This window comes from Crocodylus siamensis, chromosome 5, assembly GCF_052110815.1.
Source record: "Crocodylus siamensis isolate JL-2025a chromosome 5, ASM5211081v1, whole genome shotgun sequence".
In the NCBI taxonomy this organism is placed as follows: Eukaryota; Metazoa; Chordata; order Crocodylia; family Crocodylidae; genus Crocodylus; species Crocodylus siamensis.
Window position 1 is genome coordinate 132,430,868 of NC_143399.1, and position 23,061 is coordinate 132,453,928.

A 23,061-nucleotide genomic window follows, 5' to 3' on the forward strand; every position below is an offset into this window, starting at 1 on the left:
AAAAATAAACATTCTCCCATGAACTGTCACCATGTTTGCATGGCAATGGGCTGGATTACACCTTTTTGAAAACTGGATCAGAATTTACGTTCCACCAGCAGACAGCTGAGTGCATCCTATCCTCTTCTCGATTAGCAAAGTTCTGCCGCCTCTGCTTCCAGCTGGCAGCCTGTAAGAGATGCATGCAGACACTCCCATGCCTCCTGCTGGCTACAACAGTCTCTGTTGAGAGAAGCAGAAAAACCAGAGAAGCCAAGACAGCAGGAAGCAAGGAAGTGCCAGGAAGAGCAATAGCAACAGTGGTAACATGGTCCCAAGAGAGAAACTGAGAGAGGAAGTTGTTAAACTGAGTGCTGAATTAAATAGGCTTGACATGGTGAACAAAGAAATGATTGCTAGCTGTTTGGTTCATCCTGTGTACAAGGGATCCTCCTGTACTTCCTTTGTAAACGAACAGGTTTGCATCAAAGAAGCATCTGAGTTCATTACCAATTTTTATCCTCACTGGAACAGTCTTCCAGCCCCGAATTTTGGCTCTCGGCTTGCACTACAATATAGTGACCTGCTGTATTTCAAACTATTAATTAATGTTAAAAATCATAGTTACTTACATAGCTTTCTGCAAATGGCAGTGCAGGAGGGAATAGAGAATTGCTCAACAGACAGTTGAGTACAGTGGTGTCCCTTTCTCTACAGACAGTGATACCTTTCTCTTTTATTTTTTTTGTATTCAGGAACCCTACTAAGTACCAGATAGAAAACTGACACATTGGATATGATGCCTGCCAAATGGTAACTTGCCAAGATCTGGAGAAGACTTTGGGAGATGGATATCCAGATCCACTTCAGATGGCTAGAACTTGGCCCTTGCTAACTTCAGCAGGTTCAAATGCCATGAGCAGTGCAGCAAGGATGTACTTTTTTTTTTTTTTCATACAACATTCCCTAGAATAAGATACCTGGCTTTTGAAAGGCAGAGTGAAGAAAAGAGATCTTTCCTTGTGGTAAATAACTGAGTAGCAGCATCTAGGGAGCCAAGCTTGCCCACTGTTCTGCTCCCTGTGGATCACGTGCCCAGTTAACAGTAGAAACTGCTGTTACTATATTTCCTCACATAATCCACACTCCAATTTCCAGCAGCTTGCTTTTGGGGAAAAAAAGGCATGCGTTCTGAGAAAATTCAGTAAGTATTAGTAAGAGCTCTGACAGCTGCAGCAGAGTGTCCCAGCCTTCTTGAACCATTTCTAGTTTTCAGTCTCTTGGTTGAGTTGAACTTTTATTGGATGTCACAAATAGATGAAGTATCGGATTTGGAGAAATTTGAGTCAGTTGTTCACTTTATATAAGAAGATGAAACAGCCTGTCCTCCCAGGTGTGAATCTGACATCTCTCCCACTGATGTCAGTCCGGGAAAGTGTTGATTAAAATATAAAAATAAGTTAACACATGTAATATTCTAGAATAAAAAAGATGGTAGTTCTGGTAACATCTGTGGGAAAGAGCTCTGTGTGTTAACTGCTGGGAAGCCTACTGTGGAGATATAGCTTGATTCATGGCTAAGCACGTTACAAAATGGCATCAGCAGAATGGATTACACAAGTGTTTCTGCATGGTACAATGACCCAAAAATCTTTTGCTTTCTGCCTAGAAGGGCAGAATTTGGGGCAGGTGAGAATGAAGCGTATTAGTAGCCTTTCTCTAGATTGGGGCTAGAACTAGGGCTATAAAACATGCCTTCTTTTTCTTTTGCAAATGCAACATAAAAGAAGACATCATGCATGATGCTGTTGGTAGGTACATAATTATTCAAGGGAAGGATGACTTTACAGCTGAGGCACTGGACTGGAATTTAGCAGATCTGTGTTCAGCTCTTTATCCTGACAGATTTTCTGTGTGATCTTCACTAAGTACTTCACTGCTCTGTGCTACAATTTCTCAGTTGGTGGAACATAAGTGTAGGACGTGACAGATCTGGTTTGGCCACTAGCCTGCTGAATGATTCCCTGCTGGGTGCCTCGGTTTTCCCGTCTAAAAATAGGGTTGCCAATACTGATCTTCATGGTAAAATGCTCTGAAAACAACTGATGGAAAAAAACAAGGTATAATTATATTTAAAATGGGAGTAGTGAAGTAGCTTTTTTTTTTCCCCTACCCTGAGTCTGCTTTATAATAAACATTTTGGGGCAGATGCATGATATGTATAGCATTTAGCGGAATGAGGCTCTAATTTCAGTTAGTGTCTCTCAGTGTTACTAAAATATTAACACTGCTAACATAAAATATGCCTGACTGGAGGGAGCTAGTAATGGGGGAGGAGGGGAAGAAAAGGATTTTACCACAGTCTTGGCTTTTTTCTGCCCCCCATGCAGGTGGGGCTTGGGGCAGCTGCCCGGGTTGCCTTTCTTAGTTATGCTACACTCTGAAAACCGGTCATATCGGCATTTGGGCCTTTGTTTATGCAGTACAGAAAAGGTCTTCATTTGAATTGGTTGATACTATATTGCTGAAATTTATTTGTACCTCAAATTTTTCTTGCTACAAATATATGCCAAAGATTAGTTAGATAAAGTTTAGTTCAGCAAGCTTTTTCTTTTTCAGACAAGTATTGGGCTGGACTTGATCTTCCAAGGTCCTTTCCAGCCTCGCAAACTATGAATCTCACTACGCATTCGCAGTTCCCCTCTCCTGATTGTTTTGAATGCTCATCCATGGAAGTCCCAAAATTCAACTGAAAAGAGGGAAATCGGATGGAGAGCCTTTCAGACATCTACTTGCTCTCCTGTTTTCCAGCCTCATTCTGAAATCATGGCTCCAAAGAGAAAATTGCTGCTTACTTAACTTCATTATTGTGGTGGTTCAACAAGGCAAAGAAAATAAGTGAGTGCGGAGAGATAACAATTAAATGAAGATCCAAGCAATTTGTCCTTTGTTAGTGAGTAGTTTGTTAATTAATGCCTACTCCAAAATAAAGCTGCCACCACACAAATTGGCTTTTGAAGCAACAACTAATTTGAGGGGGAAAAATGAGCCATTTATTCAAAGCTTTTAATGGCTATCCTGGGATACTTTTTTTAAATAGTTGCTTCTTATTAGTGAATTATTTTCCCCCCAGGAAATATGCGCAGTTACTTAACTGATATTGTGATAATATTCCCTCATTGTTTTTCTGTTCAGTTCCAGGAAAGTTGGCTCAAGAGGAGCAGAAATGCTGGCAGTTGTAACACAGCCATTTCTATTAGAGGATATGACTAGGAAAAACCTACTGTTTTTGTAACTGCTTCTAAAAATAAGAAGCCTTCCTCAAAAAATGAATAAGAGAGTAGATTTAAAACAATCTTTCTTGGTAGAAGCATAAAATAACCCAGGATCTGTATCTCGCGTGGTAAGAAAAATACATATTATGTGACATCTGGTACAAGAGGATTCTAGTTGCTTCCTGGTCAGGTGTAGGCTGGCATCCTACAATTCCTTACGGCAGAGTATAGACCCTTACCTTTGGCTCTACCCCAATCTATTCTTCTGCATCTGCAACACTTCTTTTTCCCTGTCTCTTCATTGCTATGTACAATGGAGAAGAAAATGAGGATGCTAACAAAGTAAGAAATACTAGAGAGAAGTGCCAGGGCAGGCTACTGAGGTAAGTGGAAGGAAGGTTGCAGAGAGCAAATGGAAGGAGAGAGAAGCACCAGACCCATAATTTCACCTAGAGCATGAGCACAAATAGGATTGGCCCAGCCATGTAACAAAGCATCCATATTTCTTGCGAATGATCCAGTGGAGATCTTTTTTTGAACCACTAAGCAAATGAATGAATCACAGAGTATCTTCAGGGAAATAAAAACTGACATATTTATTTCTTGTATCTTTCTTAGCAATAGTTCATCTGTACTGCAAAAAAATAATTAAAGTGAAACCATCTTCTTAATATGCCTGGTTTAATAACAGCATGTTGTCACCGTTGTCTATCCCAGTCATGTCACCGACACTGCTGTGCACAGAAGGGGAATTTCCACTTCTGTTGGGGAGATAAAGAGCCTGCTTTTATTTTAAGCTTTTGGCTACACTGCTCACTCCCCACTGTAAATCTAGTGATATCTATCAGACAGGAGGATGTATTCCTAAAAGCTTTTCTTGAGTTCACTGAGTCAGTACATGTTTTGCAGTGGATTTTAGAGAGTTCAGAATTGCATCCTTAATACTTCCCAACCAAAGGGGCCAAATACGTGGGGGTCTGAGGGCCCTGGTCTGCCTTGGGAAGAGGGCTGTCACCTAAAATGTGTAAAACATCCACATGTCCATCATCTTAGATTCCCTGTGGCCCTTCTCCCCAACAAAAATAGTTGGTGCTTATGTTCCTAACCCTGTTATGTTGCATACATGCTGTAGTTTTAACTTCAGCCTATTGCACTGCAGCCATTAACTCTCACATTGCAAAGTGTGGAATGACAGGTGAGGGTCTATATTTTAAAGCTGCTAGTGATATGGGGTGTCTCTAGTTTGTTTGTTTTTTAAGCAGCCTAACCAGGGGCCATTACAAGGAATCTGCTTGTTAGAAGATGCTAAACACTTGCCCTCTGAAAAAATCAGATTCTTTTAAGTTGGGCACCTAAAAACAGCTGGCAGGATGAGCACTCAAAACCAGACATTCTGTCATCCAGCAATGCAAGCAGGCAAATGTCTTTCTTTCTTGTCTCCACTATTTATCTAAACTGTTCCACTGCTAAGCTATGACCTCCATGGCATGAGATGATCTACAATAAAGGGGGAAGGTAATTTCTGGAAGCTCGCTTGTATTTCACTGAATCCACAGAAGAAATGTAATCATCTTTTAGCCTTAGCCACTTGGCCTTGATACCAGAAGAACACAATAACAAGTATTTCCCTCTTTTTTTGAAAACAGGATGCATATTGATTGAATCGACTTGCATTTTTCATGTGTTGTGCCTACTGATATACATCTTGTAGTGCTAACAAGTGTAAGTAGAGTGGGGAGAGAAACAACAGGTGACATTTTAAAACCTTTCCTCAAAGGATAGTTGTCAGAGGAGAGGCTGATGAAAAGAGAAAATCTGCCCCATCCTACTCCCCCATTGAGCGAACTTTTCTCTGATCCTTTAACACTCTTTTCTCTACCAGCCTCTTGAATGGCATCTTACTCCATCAGTAGTTTCATTTAAATCAATGGGTCAAACAACTGATAATGGCTTTTAGTTTAGGAGTTTAGTAGGCTTTTGTGCAGAGTAACCTACTACTTAGCATGAATAGGCTTCCTTGGATACTTCCCTCATATACTTCTAAGGTAAGAGAATGCATTTATTGGTTTAGTGCATTTTGTGGTTACTACAAACTGGCTAAAGGATGATGACAAAGGGAATAAAATAGATTATACAGAATGAATATGTGAGAGGGAGGAAAAAAGTGCCCCAAGAATTTCTTGGCAGCAAGATCTGATAATCTGTAGAAAAGTCTCCTGAAAAAAGTAGAGAGAAACTTCAGTCTCTTTGGTCAGTTAAAATTATACTTGACACAACATTAGAAAACAAACACTAGAAGACAAACCAGGATCAGCTTAGACATGGTCATTTGTGTCCAGTAACCATGATCTGTTGCCACTACTTGGTAACTGTTTTACAATAGAACTTGCTGCTTATCACTTCCTTCACTTTGAGGCTGCTGTGTGGCCGTTCCCATGCTACAGGAGCTGATCCACAGCCCACTCAAGACAGTGAGCTGTCTTTTTTAGTTGAAAGCAATAATTTTCAAAGCAGGACTTGGAAACTGAGCTAGTAGCATTGCTATTGTCTGAAAGGCAGGGTGAAAATTATGGCAACCAAGAGCTAGGAGCATTCAGAAGGTGTGGCAGTGCTTAGTGGCCGTTTATAAATGAGAGATGTTTAGAAACATCTAACATTATTTGAGGGAAAGCCCATTGTGGCAATGATACTAACAGTTACTGGAAGGCTTTATATAGTAAAAGTACTTTGGACCCTGTCTTCCTGTCTGTCTCAAGTTCTCTTACTGCATTTACTTGACTCCATGGTGCTTTCTTTGATTAAACAGTAGGCCTTTCAGTTTCTATGTGTTCCTAAATGGTGTTAAAATATATTTACCACAAAAACCAGCTATATTTTCACTCTCTCACTACTACAGGACTAGCAATAAAATTCTCTCTGTGTTACCCCAGGTAGAGCAAGGTAAACAACTTTGTCATTGGTCACACCTCCAATGAACATCATCTGTTTTGCTGTTCACAAGTTGTGCATGAACAGATTGCCAAATTCTCACATGTATGTGTAGTTCAGACTTGTTTCTGAATATATTTACTAAATAATTCTGAGTCTGTAAATTCTGACCCAAAGAGTGCAGTGTCTTCAACTAATGTGTACTTAAGTTTCAGATTTTATGATTGGTAGTGGTGAAAGATGAAAGCCTAATATAGCCTGTTCTGCCAAAGCTGTAGTCAAATATTAAAAAAAAAGAAAAGAAGAAATCTGCTGCATCCAGCATTCAGATGCTTCTTTATGAGAATTCAACTAAGTTTTTAAAAAGTTTTTAAAAAATCAAGAGATTCTGCAGCAGTCTGTAGATGATTCATGCTTGGCTTTCCCTCAAATTTCACCCAAAACTTTCTTCTTGTCTTTTGTTGCAGCTGTTCTGCATGTCCTGCCAGGGTGACAGCAGCAGTGCAGACCAGTTTTCAAGTTTGAAACTCTAGAAGGTGAGACACCATGGACTACAGTGAAAAAGGTGTAATTCCAACATCACACACACAAATCTAGGATTTTGAAAAGCGGGGTGCAGATGGTGTTGTGTATCATCACCAGGGATCCTGGTTTTCTGTTTAAAAATCCCAAATTCTCTGGTTTTAAGCCCCCAAATCGGTGCTTTTCTGGAAGCCTACCAGAGCCTCAATCATTAAAATAAATTCTAAATTTTGCTGCTTGATTTGGTGTTTTTTATCAAGGAAAATCAGAGCTCCCCCTGCCGCCTTCACTCACCAGGACACAGTTCCAGCGGCAGTTGTTCCCCCTCCCACTGCTTTGTGGTGCTGAGCAGTCCTGATATGCTGGTGCCTAGCCCCTGCCCATCCTCTTGTTCCTCACTTCCAAGCCACAGCCCTGCTGGTGCCCCTCACTCCTATCCTGCAGCCCCCCATCCTTGCTGGTGCCTCTCCTGATTCACAGCCCCCCATCCCTGCTAGTGCCCCTCACTTCCAACCTGCAGCACCCCACCATCCCAAGCCTTGCTGGAGGGGGTCCCCAGCTGCCCCCCCTCCCCCTGTGACATGTAAAGTCACAGGACTCCAGCAGGGGAAGGCCGGGGGCGGGGGGTCCTTCAGGGGCAGTGGGGAGCTGCATGACTGAGCTGTCAGGGATGGATTCCTGTGCTCTTAGGGATGGGGCAGCAAAGCATCACTGAAGTAAATGAAGGAGAAATGCCTCCCTAATAACACTTTCCCACGTAAACAATAGGAGGTACAGTGGGGGTTACTAAGGTATGCCAACAGAGAGGAAGGAAGTTTGTGCAGCTCTAAGTGAGAGGAATGAGAATTTCCACAGCTTCTCTATTAAGCTGTGTCCATGCTGAGAAAGTGTTTACAATTCTAGACTATAATACTGGGGGAGTCATTGCCTGCTACTTAATAATGCCTAGTCTGAAAAACAGTGAGTTCTCTTTCAGAAGCCTAGCTTTTTTTTTCTTATTGTTTTATTAGAGCTTCATTTGATTATAGCTAAGCCTAACAGTTGGAACCAGATACCCAGCATAAAAAACTATAGCGTCATCAAGTATCTCACTCATGGAGCAATGTAGTTGCACTGTGCATAGCACAGTGAGATCCTGGATTTTAGCTGAGAAATTAGACTACTCCCGTACTTTGAAATTAGTCCATTTTTTTTGCCCTTTCTTCATTTCTCAGTATGTTCACAATCATTAGGTTTTTATAGTTGCTTTGGTAAGTTTATAATCATCTATTAGCAGAAAACCTTTTATTTTCACAAAAGTTTAACATTCAGTGTTGCTTGCTTCAAAACAATTAACTACTAGCAATTTTTATAGCATATACTGTAATTATATCTACAGCATGGCTGATTAAAACCATAATATCCCTAAGGTTACTCAAAACAGTCTCTCACAAATGGCAATGTTGTACACTTGAAAAATATATATGAAGCCAAGGCTATGCCTGTGCAATAAATGCACTGATGCACCTCTCTCATATTTCTAGTCAATCATTAACAATAGGATTGGTTTAATTAGTCAGAAATCAACTAAAATAATAGCTCTGTCTGGTACCTTTATTTCTTTAGTTTGTCATAAAATGGTACAGTACATTCTATGAGGAGTAATCTTTTTAAAGGTCATAATTTAGTTGAGAACAAAACCAAGCTGCACAGTATTTTCCCTGGTGTTCTAGTATGAATTTATATACTCCCATTCCTGCAGGGGGAGGGAAAGGGCATGGGGAGGCAGATCAAGATCCCTGCAGTGAAGTGGGGAGTGGGGCTGGGGCAGGGCGGGGCGCAGGATGGAGTCGCAAGTGGCTTGTCTGAGGGATGTGGGGAGGGGGGACAGCTCCCGCAGCTGCATGCACCCCAGGAGGGCATGGAGGGTGTGTGCCCCTGGATCTGCATGCGGGGCGAGGGCGGACTGCTGCTCTGGGCAGGGATGGCATCAGGCTCTTCTGGGTGAGGGGCTGGACTGGGCCTGACTTCAGTGCTTGCGGAGGGCAGCAGTGGTGCTGGGAGTGGGGCTATCAGGGTGGGGCTGCAGCCACCACAAAATTTGCCTTAACCCCACTCCCAGTGCTGCCGCCTGCCCCGAGCACAACCCAGACCAAATCCCTGCCAGGAAGAGCCTGGCATAGCTCCAGTCGCAGCCTGCAGCAGCAGCTCACCCTCACCCCACATGTCCTTCCAGAGATGTGTGCAGCGGCAGGAGCTGCCCCTCCTTCCCACATCACTTGTGGCTCCGTCTTGTGCCACATCCCACCCCACCGGGGCAGCACCTGTCTCTGCCCCAGCCCCACTCCCTCCCTCACCATGGGGGCCTCAATCTGAACCCCTCCCCCCTGCCTCTTCCCTCCCCTGCCCCGCCTCCAACAACAGACTGACCAACCGGATGCTGCTGGGTTGTGCTCCTGGCTGCCTGCATGCTGTGCGGCAGCTGCATACATGCACAGGGGCATTTATTGGTGACATTAATCTGCCACATCAGACAAAAAAGCCGATTGCCAATATTGTCAATTTTCCTTATATTAGTGCCAATTCAATATTGGACCAGTGTATCAGTGCACCTCTAGTTTTTAGACTTAATTTCAGTCTCTGAATTAGGTAGATTGATAAACAAATGGTGGACAGTGGAGACAACAGACAAAAATGCTTTTGTAGTGAAAAGAGGGGTCTAGAATTCAGAAGAAATTGCTTAGTTTCTCAGTATTATGGCAGACATCCAGTTTGGGCAAACTGATCCCTCTGGGTTACAGTTCCACACCTGTATAATGGCAATAAGTAATGCTTTACAATGTGTAGTTTAAGGTCACTTTCTGATTTAAAAGAGTTGGGAACTGGGAGATGGTCCCTGAGTTAGGGACAAGATAGTTAGTTAATTAGAGAGACAAAGGAACTGGAGAGACCTGCCCACTGCTCCACAGTAAAGTTATTTAGTTCTCATTCATGTCTGACTTTCTTCACTGAAGCCAGTGATCCCTACACTGTTCTTTCAGCATTGGTGTCTCTTGCCTATTTATATGATAAGATCTTTGGTGCAGGGAGTATCACCAATTTTGTATAGCATCTAACACAAAGGGGTCCTTGTCTACTTTGGGGTTAATCAGCTGCTATATACCATTCCTTGACTATGAAGACAATGAGCAGAGAGGTATTGTCAAAATGGCATTAGAGAAAAACAGTTTTAGCTGTGGTGTTCTAAGTAGGCAGAAGGGACACCAAAAATGAAAAGGTTGCATGATCTTCTCATGCCCAATAAACTACTGATGCTTCCAGCATTTCTAATAATTGCCTTCCTCAAATAGACCTCAAATTCTTAGTGGGCAAAAGCATTGATGTACTGTTGCTTACTAAGTAACAGCTTTGAAATTCCAAATAAATCTATTTCTTTCCCTGTTAATTTAAATGGATCTTGAATTTCTACCTCCTGGGCTACTCATTATTAGGAATGTCATAGGAATGGCAGTCTAGCATCTTAGGGATGGGAGAATTGGTCTTAATATTTTATAGATAAAACAGTGATGATGGAAGTGGGCAAGTTAATAATATCTAGCTTTTCCAGTAGAACATTTCACTAGAAAGGTAAATATTTAGGGTGTAGGTATGAGCTGACAAGGTGACTCAACAGGTTGGAGTCAAAGCTGGGCCTAGATTTCCTGAGGCCCAGTCTACTGCTCTGTCCATTACACTAGCTTTAAATGTATATGCCACTGTTCCTAACAAAGGCTCAGGGTACCTCACACAAGAGAGCAAAGTAACTTCTAAAAGAGGAAAACAAACGAGAGCAAAACAATTTATAAAAGTGAATAGAGTATGTAAATAAAAAACATGTCTACACCAAACAATATCACAGCTTGGCCTTGCTTGTTAAATGCCTGCTCCAGTACAAGCACACTTAAAGTGTGTTTGTAAGATGTTCTTGTGACTGCAATGCTAGTGTGGATGGTTGTTCTGCCCTGTAGTACATACACATCCATGAGCCAGCATGCAGGGACATACTTCAGTCTAGATATATCCAGCTATCTTTACAACTGGATGCATTGGGGGGAAAATGTGTTTGGCTTTAGAGGTGGAAGAATGTAAAAATTAGTACCCAGAACAGTTTTTTGAAGGAAATACTCTGAATTTTTTTTTCCTCTATGAAAGCTTTCAGTGTACCAGTCTGTATACGCACACACTGTGTCTGCAATGACTCACTGAAGTCATGTTCATTTTATGCAAATTATTTTTCATACAGGTCAAGCTGAAAGGGCAAAGCAGGATTTGGATGCTGAAGCAAAACTGAATTTCTCATCTAGGGACTGAAGACAAAAAGCTTTGACAACTGAACTGAAAGGCATTATGTATCTTTAAAACTATAAGCACAACACACTTTGAAATTCTAGTGTAGCTTTGTGCTTCCTGAGTCTGTTCATGCTAACAGTGTTTAAAATGAACCCCCTACTCTACCAGAAACTCAACTATCGAAGATTGGATTCTACTAGAACAGAGGCATAGACTCTTTAAGCAGCCCTACATTGTTGAACTGAAATTGATGAACACTTTTAAACAAGCTTCATGTTATCAAGGCCCTCACATCAGATCAACCCCAGAAAACTTTTTATAGACCACACTTTCCCACATCCTCCTGGGCACATCTACACAAGATGCTATGTCGCCTTAGTGACAAGCTACAGTGACGTAACTCACCGTTATAGCGATATAGCATTGACAGGCACAAACCATGATGCCGCTGGAACTGCACAGTAGGGTCGGAAATGACCCGCATGGCACTGGGACTGTACAGTACTGGCAGTTACTGCACAGTTATTTAGTACTTGCTTTAGTAACAACTGCACAGTCATTTTTAGTACTTGCTATAGCGGTACTACAACTGTGCAATCAGTGTAGACATGCTCCCTGTGTCTCAAAAGTCAAGATTTCCCTGCCTTCAGAACTACAGGCAGAACATGGGCAGCAGGTTTCATCACATCTAATCCTGAAAATGAGGTGTTAATTGGTATTGAGACTGCATTCACAGAAACAACAGAAGCCCAGGATGTTTAATCCCCACTCTAATTATCTAGCTCTTAGGGATCAGGAAGATTTCTGTCAAGTGCCAATAGACTTCAAACAGAATGTGCATTAGAGCTAACATCTAGAATCCTTAATTTTCTGAGAAATAACAACAGATCTCTGGGTGCTGCCATCAAACAGATAGATAGTTTGATGAAAACATTGATAATGGACATGAAAAATAAAAATAATGGGCAATAAACAAGTTAGTTAAGTTAATATTATTTTAAAGTAATTTAAAATGACTAATACAAATAAGCTCTCTGACCTCAAGCTCTCTAATATTTGCTATGAATCTAAACCAATACTTCTTGCTTCCTGTAAAAAAAGAGGGAGAAAAAAAGACCTTTAAATGGAATTCTATACTGCCATCAGTGTTAATGAAATTTTTGGGTAGAAGGTACCTGTAATTGCACAGGCAGCTGCAGATTGTTTTGGCAGCAAAGCTTTCCTAATTGAAATATATGTAATATTTATGAAAATAGCAGAGATTGATATTTTTGTATTTATGCCCTGGATCTGATTGTTTCTTATAGATGCCATGTCTTACATAATTGTTTGCTAGACCTATTAATGTAGTGATTCTCAACCAAGAAGTCTTGATATCTTTTCAAGGGTGCCTTGGGGTGCCCTACAATATTGGGTGTGCAAACATGATTCACAAGATGAACCCACAGATTTCAAACAGAAATCTAAAGTGTTAAAACCATTCTGACCTGTTGTGGTCTTTCTGAGTTCTTTGCAACAGATACATTTCTCTATTATTTTTCTATAGTAAAAAAAAACTGGTGAAAACTAGGAGGTGTGCCTTCAGCCTATCCAGGAGTGCCTCCAGTGTAAAAAGGGTGACTGAGAACCACTGTATTAATGTTTCCTTGTGTTACAGACGTGGCTGAGCACTTGTTTGTGGGCAGTCACTAAAGCTTGGATCCCACAGCCTTTCAAGGCATTGACAAAAGTGATGTTTTGTTGTATGATCAGCCACTGAAGTGCACAGCTGCAGAGCACTTTAAAAAGTGCCTGACTGCAGAAAAATTAACCCTCATTACGTGAGGGTTCAGATGAAGGTGCTACAAGTACAGCAACTTCATTAACTTTATTAATTTCTGTTAGTGTGTGCTGGAAGCAGTGCTCTCTTCAGGAAGGGAGGAGAGAGTTCTGTCTGGGGTTTCCATGGCAGAGGACATGGATTGAAGCCCCACAAGGTGAAGGGCTCCAATCCATCTGCCCCCCCCAACCCCCTCCAGTGCTGGCTGGGCAAACCCGAGAACATACCTCTCCCCTGCCTTCTCCCCCTCCCATCCTGAGACAGCATCCTGAGACAGGAGCTCGGAGAGGGGGGCAGAGCTAGGAGAAGAGGCTGCAGACATGCAGTTTCTCTAGCTGGTTCGTTTCCAAAGTGGAGCTCAATGATCCAACAGCAAATGTCTGTTGAGTTGGGTAGGTCAATCTAACTCATGGCACTTTCTGTGAAGCACCATGAGTTAGACCAGGGAGCTATATATTTGTCAGCTCCCTCAAGTTTGCTAAACTGGTGGAGCATGCAGACCCTCCCTCCCTTTCCTCTTCCCTCCCCTGGCTCATTCCAGGCATGCTCCCAGGATATATATTGTAGTGCTGGTATCTCTTCCTGGGATGTGGGGCCCTGCAGCCTGCCTTTCCTTGGCCTCAAGACTTGTCAGGTCCTAGCATGGGCAAATCTAGGATTTTGAAAAAGTGGGGTGCAGAGGATAAGGTGCATACCATGTAATGCAACGCATATTTTTTTCCAGTTAAAGAGAAACTAGAAGCTTTACTAATGAGCTATAGGCCTAGCACTATATTATTCAATTTAAGATCAAAACAAAAACATATAACTTTATTGGAATGTTCAATAATTTGCTAGATTATGTATCAAGTTAAAAAACACAACAAATTAGGCAAAAAATCATCAAAATAGACAAAAGATAGTTTGTGTTAGTCTTATAGTCCTTATAGTTAAATGTATGTGCTTTATTCAGATTTGTAAAACAAAACCTAATCTTTTTGAGCACCTCAACAGGGCCTCCAATACTTCCCTCATTTCTGCACCTGAATTAATATTATCACAACTGAGTTAAGATTTTTAGCTTGAATTCTGCAGGGCTGTGAAACAGAAGAGAGATATTACCATGAATGGCTAACAGGCAGCAACACTGCAAAAGAAAGGGCAGTTTGAATACTGGGACATTAAGAGAATTAACAAGGAAAGAGGATCAGTAACAACTCTGGAATGAAGTGAAATTAGCAGGAATTAGATAGATTATAATAAGCCACAGAGTCAATGGACTCCCTCAATGCTGCTGAACAGCATTGGCAATGTGTAGGGAGTGCGCACGGGTACACGTACACCCCCTGAGATTGGTGGGCCACCCCCTGAGATTGGCCACCACTGATGCTGCGGGCAGTTGCTGCTCGCTACCCCCACCCTTGCCGCTGACAAAACTGCCAGTGGCGTCTGCAGGCAATTGCTGATCACTGGTCGGTGCCCCCTTCCCCCCTCTCCCCTGTCGCTGCCACCGCCACAGCTGCCTGCAGGAGCTCCCTGCCTGCCACTGCTATGCCCCTGCTGCTGACACCACTGCTGCCTGCAGGCAGTCGCTGTGTCCCCCCAGCCTCAGGAGGCACATGACGTTCATGCTGCCCCTCCCAGACAACTGGTTTTAAAGTTTGGATGCAGCAGGAATAATACGAGGGAGAGGGGTGCAACTACACAAATGCACCACCTCTAGAGCCATGCCTGGGTCCTAGTATCTCACATATCGCTGCCTCAGAACTCCACCCTTGAGAGAACAGTGGACTGCTATTTCACCTTTTGGGGATTTTATGACAGTGAAAGAAGTACCTTGCAAAGGTATTTTAAAGAACACACATGTTGCTCATAGACAAAAACAGAAGAGATATACGGGTCTGAAAAATAACATACACCTGCGCACAGGACACCGTGATTCTTTTTATTCCTCATATCTTTTTCTTCCAGTGAGAGAGTCTGTGCTTCTTTTCCTGAGTCTTTTCTATTTTCCAGTCCTTTGTTGCAAATTAGAATCCTTAACTAATCAACAGTCTTTGGCAAGTAGAAGTGGACAAAACACCACACCCATTGCCCCCCCATATTTATTAGGTAAGGTATACAGGTGGTGATATGGGCTGCCTACACCCACTGCTGACTTCCAACAGACTGACATTCTTTACCCACTCCTGCCACTTTAGGCCTATCAAGAAGGTATGATAACGGAAATGAAAAAGAGACAAGCATGTATAAAGAAAATGCAAAGATCTCCCAAGCTCTTCATACTTGTCTAAATGCTTCTCAGACCAAGGGGACATGACATGGAGCCCATTCCTAAAGTGAGCTCTGCACAAGCTCAAGACTGACTTCAAGCAGGATTTTGGGCACATAGTGCTCCACCTATCTAGAGCTTCTTGCTGATCCCAGGATCACGGTATTCTGAAGAACCTCAGTACACAAGGGTCAAAAAGGCCCAACAGACACGAGCCTTTAGTCCATCTGGCCTTCTGATTCCAGCTACTAAAGCTCTACCAACTACTGCACCCCATTGCTACAGTACCATAGCAAGGAAGTTTGGGGCTCAGGGCAAGCCCAGAGCAGCAGCCTGCCCTCACCCTGTGCACAGATCCGGGAGGCACTCTCCCCCCCACCATGCTTGTCTGGGAGTGCACGCAGTGGCAGGAGCTGCTCACTCCCCATCCCCATGCCCCCCTGGATGAGCCGCTCGCTGGTCAGTGCCTGTTGGTGCCCCTTTGCTTTGGCGCCTGCTCACCCCCACCCCCACTCCAACCCCCTTTGCTACTGTACAGCGCTGCTGAGTCTGTTCATGGTAATGGTACTTAAAATGAATCCCCTTTCAAATGCAGGACAGCAATACAGATTGTAACAGTTTATTTCTGGCGGGTCCCACAGCACACTTAAGGAGGACCAATGTCTGAGGCCAACTTTTCTGGGACCTTGAACAAATGATTTTCTTATACAGCATTAGCCAACCTATTAAGATTAGAATGTAATATTCATTATTTGAATCTCCATTCTAGTTCCTTTTAACTAAAATTTCAAAACATGTGTTAGCTCCTCTGCTAACTACCTCTACAGGGTCATTTAGGCAGGAGTAAAGACTATAGGGCTGGGGTTTATTTGATACTATTTCAGTAGGTTGTGCATAAACATTAGTGAGAGTTGAGCAAATATACCCTCTATAAGTTCAAGTTAAACTTTAATTTTTAAAGCCATAATTAAATATGACGGGTGAGAAGAAAATGATTCATACAGCAACTATTTTTCATTAAGAAATGAAATCAGAGAGCTGCAGCTTTTCCACTTCAGAAAGTACCATGGGTTTTGTAAAATAAGTGTAACCCTATGATGCAATTTGGAGTTCAATATTTAACCAGCTGTAGCAGGCTTACCTTTCAGAGCTTAGGATGAGTCCCAGGCTTGAGATTCTGCTGTTTTGATTGGTGGAGCCCATCCATCAATCAGGAGGTGTCAAGAGAAATGAAGTCACACCCCTTTCCTGAGGGGAGAGGGAGAAGACCTCCCCGGGATTTGATTGAAGACTGCAACACTCAGGTCTGGAAGGCTTCACGGGGGGAGCCCTGGAGAGTATAAAAGGAGCTGCATGCCCAGCACAAGGGAGATGCATCGAGATGGAGAAGAGCAGGGTTTAGGAGAGCTGAGGAGAGCTGCTCACCAGGGTGAAACAGTAGCCCAGAAGAGCCCCTGAAGACTTCTATCAGCGGGGAGCTGCAGATGGCTCCAGCAGGTAGGCTCTTGGTGTTCAGCATGCTGCATGGCACCTGGAACATGGAAGCTGTGTGAGGTGGCTTGGGTCTGCACCCTTTGACATGCAGCCAGAGACACAGCGCACAGGTCGGTGCATAGAGCAGGATCTTTGGAGCCGCTTGGGTGGCTCAGGTCCCCAACCTCCGCACAAGGCCGGGGCTCAGTGCAGAAAGCGCTGCATGGAGGGTAGGAGACCCTGGGAGCCGCTTGAGGTGGCTCAGGTCTACAGCTGCTGGCACAGGGCAGCAGCACAGTGCAGGCGATACTGCCCAGGGGGTCCAGGGGCAGACCGAGCCCTGGTGCTGCACAAGGCTGTCTGGGCCTCCAACCCCTAGCACAAGGTGAAGTGCCCACTACACACAGGGGTGCATGTGGCCCTAAGTCAGGCTGGTGGCAGCAGAGTCAGGCAGCAGGAAGGCCTGGCTGGGAACAGAGTTCGTCTGGAGAATGGGAGGCAACCCTCGGGGACTGTGGAGTAGTAAGTTGCCCTGGACAGAGGGTCCCCACAGGTGAGGGACCCCCCAGGGTTGCAAAGGGGCACCACATGGGCCACTCGTGGGTGACAGTGGGGGGGGAGGGCTTAGGAGTCTTTGGGGTCTCCCTCTCCTTCTCTTTCCCCCCACCTCCTTTCCTGTAGTGGTACCTGGGGGGTGGGGCCCCTGCCCTGAAGGGCACCCAGGTAGTCTAAGGATTGCTTGTTATATTTGTAGACTGTGCCTTATAGTTTATGTGAATAATTTGAAGTAATAGTTTGTATATTAATAGAGTTATAAGGCTGCCCAATCAATATCCTTTGTTCTGGATTGTTTTATTTTTCATCTTTATATTTTAATAATAATTGGGTGTGTGTGTATATATACATATATATGGTATAGGGTTTATTGTTTTGTAAATTTGTGTGTGTGTGTGTATGTGTGTATATATATATATATATATATATATATATATATATATATATATATATATATATATATATATATATATATATATATATAATCTATGGCCTTACCCTTTAATGGCTTTGTAATAATAATAAATCTGTATATAGATAAATAATTGATCGACTGGGCCTGACTCTATAGGGGACGGAGGTGGCTGCTGGGCTGTTGTGTCCCTCCACAGCACACTGCTACTCCTCTGAGGACTGCCACTACTGTGATTTCCTCTGGCAGAGGAATGGACTGTGTTATATTTAGCTAATCTGTATGGCTCCCATTTGAGATGCTGCTTCACAAAGTAATTTAGAATTTGTCCAAGTGAATAAAGCTATTTGGTGCACAACTAGACAGTCAAATCAGTGGTCTCCAACACAGGGATCTTAGGCACCATGTTGCCAGTGAGACCTTCTGATATTACTCATGGCCACGAGAAATTAAAAATTTAAAATTGAGATTGACTGAGAGAACAAAGTATGATGTTGCTTGTGATATATTACTTGTTCAGTATTATTGCCAATGGGCCAGATAAGGTAAGATTATTGAGTAAAATTATTTCATAGGAACATTATACTGGAAGTGACCTTCAGAGTCATTGCATCCAGTTCCCTGCCATTTTAGGCATCCGTGATGCAATGTCTTTCATAAATATATCAAATTCCATCTTAACAGTACTGGGGGGGGGGGAGGGGAGTTGTTTTGGGGGTTTTCTTGTTTGTTTGTTCTTTTTGTTTTTTGGTTTTAATCCTCACTACTCCTATGGGTGTTCCAGAGCCTCTCCACTCTGATTAAGAGCCTTCTAATTGCTAGCCTGAATTTAAGTATGGTCAGTTTGTTCTGTTACCAACATTGCCATCTACCTTCAAGAGCGCTACACTCTGCCTGGTATTTACCCCTCAGAGGTAGACAGAAATCTATAAATTGGTGTCTATAAATTCCTGGGAAAATTTATTTTGAAGATGGTAGTAGGACACCTCTAACTATGTCTGATCCAGTTCAGTGCTGTAGTCAGTGCCATAGGAACAAAGTTTGGTGCCTTGGACAAAGCCTGCAGCTGCAGACACCCTTGCCCCATGCACAGATCTAGGGGGCACACGCTCTCCATGCTTGCCTGGGAGTGCACACAGTGGCAGGAACTGCCCTTTCCCCATCCCCACACCCCCTAAAATGAACCACTTGCGGCTCTGTCCCGCAGCCTGCCCACGCATGGCAGCACCTGTTGGTACCCCTTTGCTTCAGCGTCTGAGGCGGTTGCCCTGCTTGCCCCCGCCCCCCATTCCCCTTGCTACAGCACTGAGTATAGTTCTCTTTCAAACACGGATAGTGCCTAATAATGATGCTACTGGATCCACAGATGACTCAATTTTCTCCTGTATAACATCCAAGAATATATACTGTATTCATATTACAGTTATATTTGTTAATAGTATTAAGCAGCAAGGGTGATATGATCCTGCTGATCATGTACAGTTCTCCATCTCATTATATCTAACCGATGCATTTGCACTGGTGCCTCAAGCATGCTGCTGGGTGGGTTGTCCTGGCTTCCCTTTTAATCTGACTCCTTGAACAAAAGCCTTCAAAGAATGAGCAAGGAATGGATGCTTCCATTGTATACGAAAAATGTATGTTAAAGTACCATGATGATACATGGCATAAAATATATAATACACTATGTAATTTTATGGGAGAAGTAAGGGTTTTTCTGGTGACATTTTTATTGGGACAACTGTATGCTTGGGAGAAACAGATAACCATGGCTACAATAACACTTCAACCCTGCTATCAAGTAACCTTAGCCCATCTACCTGCTAATACAAAACTTCAGTCTCCATCACAGTAAAGTCAGTACTCTTAATAAGGGTGGGTTAAAAACAAATTAACTTTTTTAAAGATTAACAGCAATAAATACAGAGTTTTGTATACTGCAAAGATACAATTTGGCTCACCACTGTGCATAACTGGTTATGTACAGCAACCAAATTGTGCTGGCACATTAGAAGATAGTGTGTATGAAAGAAATGTGGATTGCTTGGCTCTGAAAATGGATTGTTAATGAAGGGCATAGAAGTGAACATGCATTGATTTCACTAACTTTTTCCTACACACACACACACACACACACACACCCCCTACTCACCAACTTTATTCTGAATCAGTAAAGAGTTAATTACTGTAAGTATTGCTTTCATGCCATTTGCAAGAGATGTGGTATGTCCCCCCATCCCCATGCCTGGCATTACCGGAGGGCTTTGCTAATGAAGTAATTGGCAAGGCTACAGTTACTGTAACCATTTACTTTGGAAAATAAACTAACACCCTAAGCAAGTTACATCTAGGTGGTGTTTGTCAATTCCTAGCACTGAAAAGATCACTGATCTCCTCCATTTTCTTTCAAATCCAAGTCGTGGCAGGTGAGTAGAGAAGGGGGACAAAGCTAGGATCACCCAACGTGCTCACAAAGTGGTGCATTGGCCAGGAAGCATCTTCAGCCATCCCTGGAACCCCAGGGAGCATGGAGTCCATGGACACCCAAGTCCCGACTGACTCACAGCAGGCACACAGTATTACCCTACAGCTCCTACAGAAGTAACAAGCCCAGCTGGAGGAGATCATTTTGAGTGTGTACTCAAGAGGCTGAGGCATGGATCCAACTTTTCTTTCATCAGCAGGATCTATGTGAAAAAATTGAGGCTCAACAGATGTCGCTGGGGAGAGAAGGCAATGGAGCCAGGCTTCCCCGAATGTCTCCAGATGATGATGTGGAAGCCTACATAGAGGCCTTCAAAAGAATGGCTACAGCTGCAAAATGGGACCCTGGCAGCTGGTCAGCTCGGATTGGACCCCTCCTCATCCAGCCGGCACAAGCAGCGTATCAAGCCATTAACAAGGTAGAGGCCAGAGATTACCAGAAGGTAAAGACGGCAATATTATATCGATTAGAGATCTCCTCCGAGACCTATCATCAAAAGTTCTGGGCCCAGAAGGGACCTGAGGGGAATGCTGAGAGACTTGGCAGAATGATGGTTACAGCCTGAGACTCGTACCCTCCAGGAAGTGGTAGACCTCATAGTCCTGGAGCAGTTTCTGACCAATCTTAGCAGTACCTCTGCTAAGTGGCGGCCATATGACAACCTCTTTGAAGCATGTCTATTAAAGTGACAGAATGCAGGGGCACTTCTGCAGACTACTTTATAGTGGAACTAATGAATTATTTAGAAGCCTTGTGTTGATTAAAAAGATGCTGATGAACAAATTAGTGTAAATACTCTGTATTTCCAAAGAAGAAAGGCAATCTGTAGGGATAATGAAATAATTTATTAACATAATTCTTAACATAAGAGCAAACTCTTTATGCCATTGCTTTTCTGTCCTTTCCATAAGTGTTCTTCCCTTTTCTAGTAGCACAGCTGCTGGCTAGGAACTCTGCTAACACATTTATTCAGCTCAGTTTCACAGGGAATAAGGAATGGAATGGCAGCACTGTGAACTCTAAACTCTGCATAGTTTTCAATGATTTTCCAAATATATTTGTGATATTAATTGATATTTTATTCCAAAAAAGTATGTTTTCCACCTCTCATGCTAATTAGATTGTGTAAGAGGTGAGTTAGTGTCCTGCAATACCTTGCTTTATTTTTTCTTCCATCAGAATTTGCGAATAGTAAATAGGAGGTTTCCAGGCCGAAGCAAGTATGCAACTGTATGTGCAGAATGTTCACTGACAGACAAGGTTCTTTGGGTGAATCTGATATCTTTTATTAGACCAATTTAAATAGTTGGAAAACAATTATTAAGCAAGCTTTCCGGTTCAAAAACCCTTCGTCAGGCTAAGGAAGTTTCCGCAGTTGGTGAGCGCTCTTCCTGGATGGAATGAAAAGTAAAGCAGCCAGAGGCTGGGCTGGTATGCAAACAAGACAGGTAGTCAGTGAAAATGTAGATTGAGGAGTCAATGGGTGAGAGAGAGGCTGGGCAGGAGGGTGTGGGGAAAGAGAGAGGAGGGAGATGAATAGTGGAGAGATACCTGGGGAGTCAGATGTCAGGCAGGTTATAATGTGTCATAAATCCAGTGTCTATTTAGTCCATGATTTTTAGTATCCAGGAGGTTAATGAAGTGCAGTTCATAGGCTCGTCTCTGGGAAGTGTTTTGTAAGTTTCCTTTGAGGATCAGGACTGAGAGATTGGAAAGAGAGTGGTTTTCTTGGGAGAAATGTGCCCCCACAGGTAATTGAGTATTCTTGTCTTTGATAGATTTCCAGTGTGCATTCACTCTGGTGCGCAGTTGTTGTTTGGTCTCTCCTACGTATTTTCCCTCAGGGCATTTGGTGCATTGGATGAGATATATTACATTTCTGGAGGCGCAGCTATGAGATCCAGGAATGCTGATGGCTCTGTTGTGGGGTGTAGTAATTGTGGGGGTGGTGGAGATGTGTTGGCAGGTTTTGCATTTCTTGTCATGGCATGGTCTGGATCCTTTTGGTGTGTTCTGGACTTGAGGAAGTTTGCTTCTGGTGATGAGGTTAGCAAGGTTCGGTGCTTGTTTGAAGGCTAGGATGGGTGGCTCTGGGAAGATCTTTTTAAGAATAGGGTCTCTTTCTAGTATGGGTTGCAGTTGTTTGAGGATTTTCCGTACGTGTTCGAGGGAGGGGTGATATGTCATAACCAGCGGTGTGTGATTTGTGGGGGGGTTTCTTCTGTACTGCAGCAGTTCTTCATGTGGTATCTGGGTGGCTCTTTCAAACATGCGATCTCTCTCTCTGGAGGAGTGTCCTTGTTGGGTGAAAGCCTTTTTGAGATTGGTGAGGTGTTCACTGAACCATTCTGGAGGCTCTTTAAAGTGTGATTAGTTCAATATTATTCCAAGCAGATTATCTCCAGCTATAAGCAAATGAAATACATAAGTAGATTTTTCAGGAAGGGAAACTGATTTTTTTTATTAAGCAAACAGATTTTTAAAAAGATAAGCTAAAGTCTGTCTTAGTGATCAGTTATAATCTTGTTGCCAAGGTTTGGAAAATATAGGTCAGTATGTTTAATGCAACATAGAGGGTTTTTTAACAGTCTTGAAATAATAACGCATTTGAAAATACTTAAATTTCTACTTAAAAATTGGTGGCAATCTGAAATGTTTCAAATGTTTCTTACAGTTTAGTACCTCATGAAACAGATTCAGTTATAATCAGTGTTTTGCAGCTTTACTCACTGTAGGTAGTATCTTATTCTGTGAATAAGTCTATTAAAATCATAGCAACTACTCATGAAGTAAATTAGTATTGCATATAAGTAGTGTAAGAGTGATGTTGCAGCTGTGCTTCAGAATGGGAGAGTGAGTATTGAAGTTAGTTGATGTTGGGGTTCTGAGTGCTGCTGGCTTGATTCCCTCCCGTGTTGCTGGTGTGCTGCCTATGCTTAGTCAGTCCAGTAAAATTTATCATCCTAAGAAATCCTTGCCTGTTGCTTATAAGATCATTCTCTTAAAAGTCAATCTGGTATATTGTCAGTTGCTAAAGAACCAGATTCTACTTTA

The 23,061-nt window shown here is 42.8% G+C and overlaps 1 long non-coding RNA gene across 2 annotated transcripts in view; it reads left to right on the forward strand.

The window, feature by feature from the left end:
- The window catches only part of LOC149864595 (uncharacterized), an 85,395-nt gene extending 78,471 nt beyond the window's left edge, over nt 1-6,924 (forward strand). For both annotated transcript variants that reach the window (XR_016442776.1, XR_016442777.1), the window contains 2 exons: nt 735-792; nt 6,650-6,924. This is a non-coding gene — a long non-coding RNA (uncharacterized LOC149864595). The remainder of the gene's footprint in view (nt 1-734; nt 793-6,649) is intronic.
- The last annotated feature ends 16,137 nt before the right edge of the window (nt 6,925-23,061 follow it).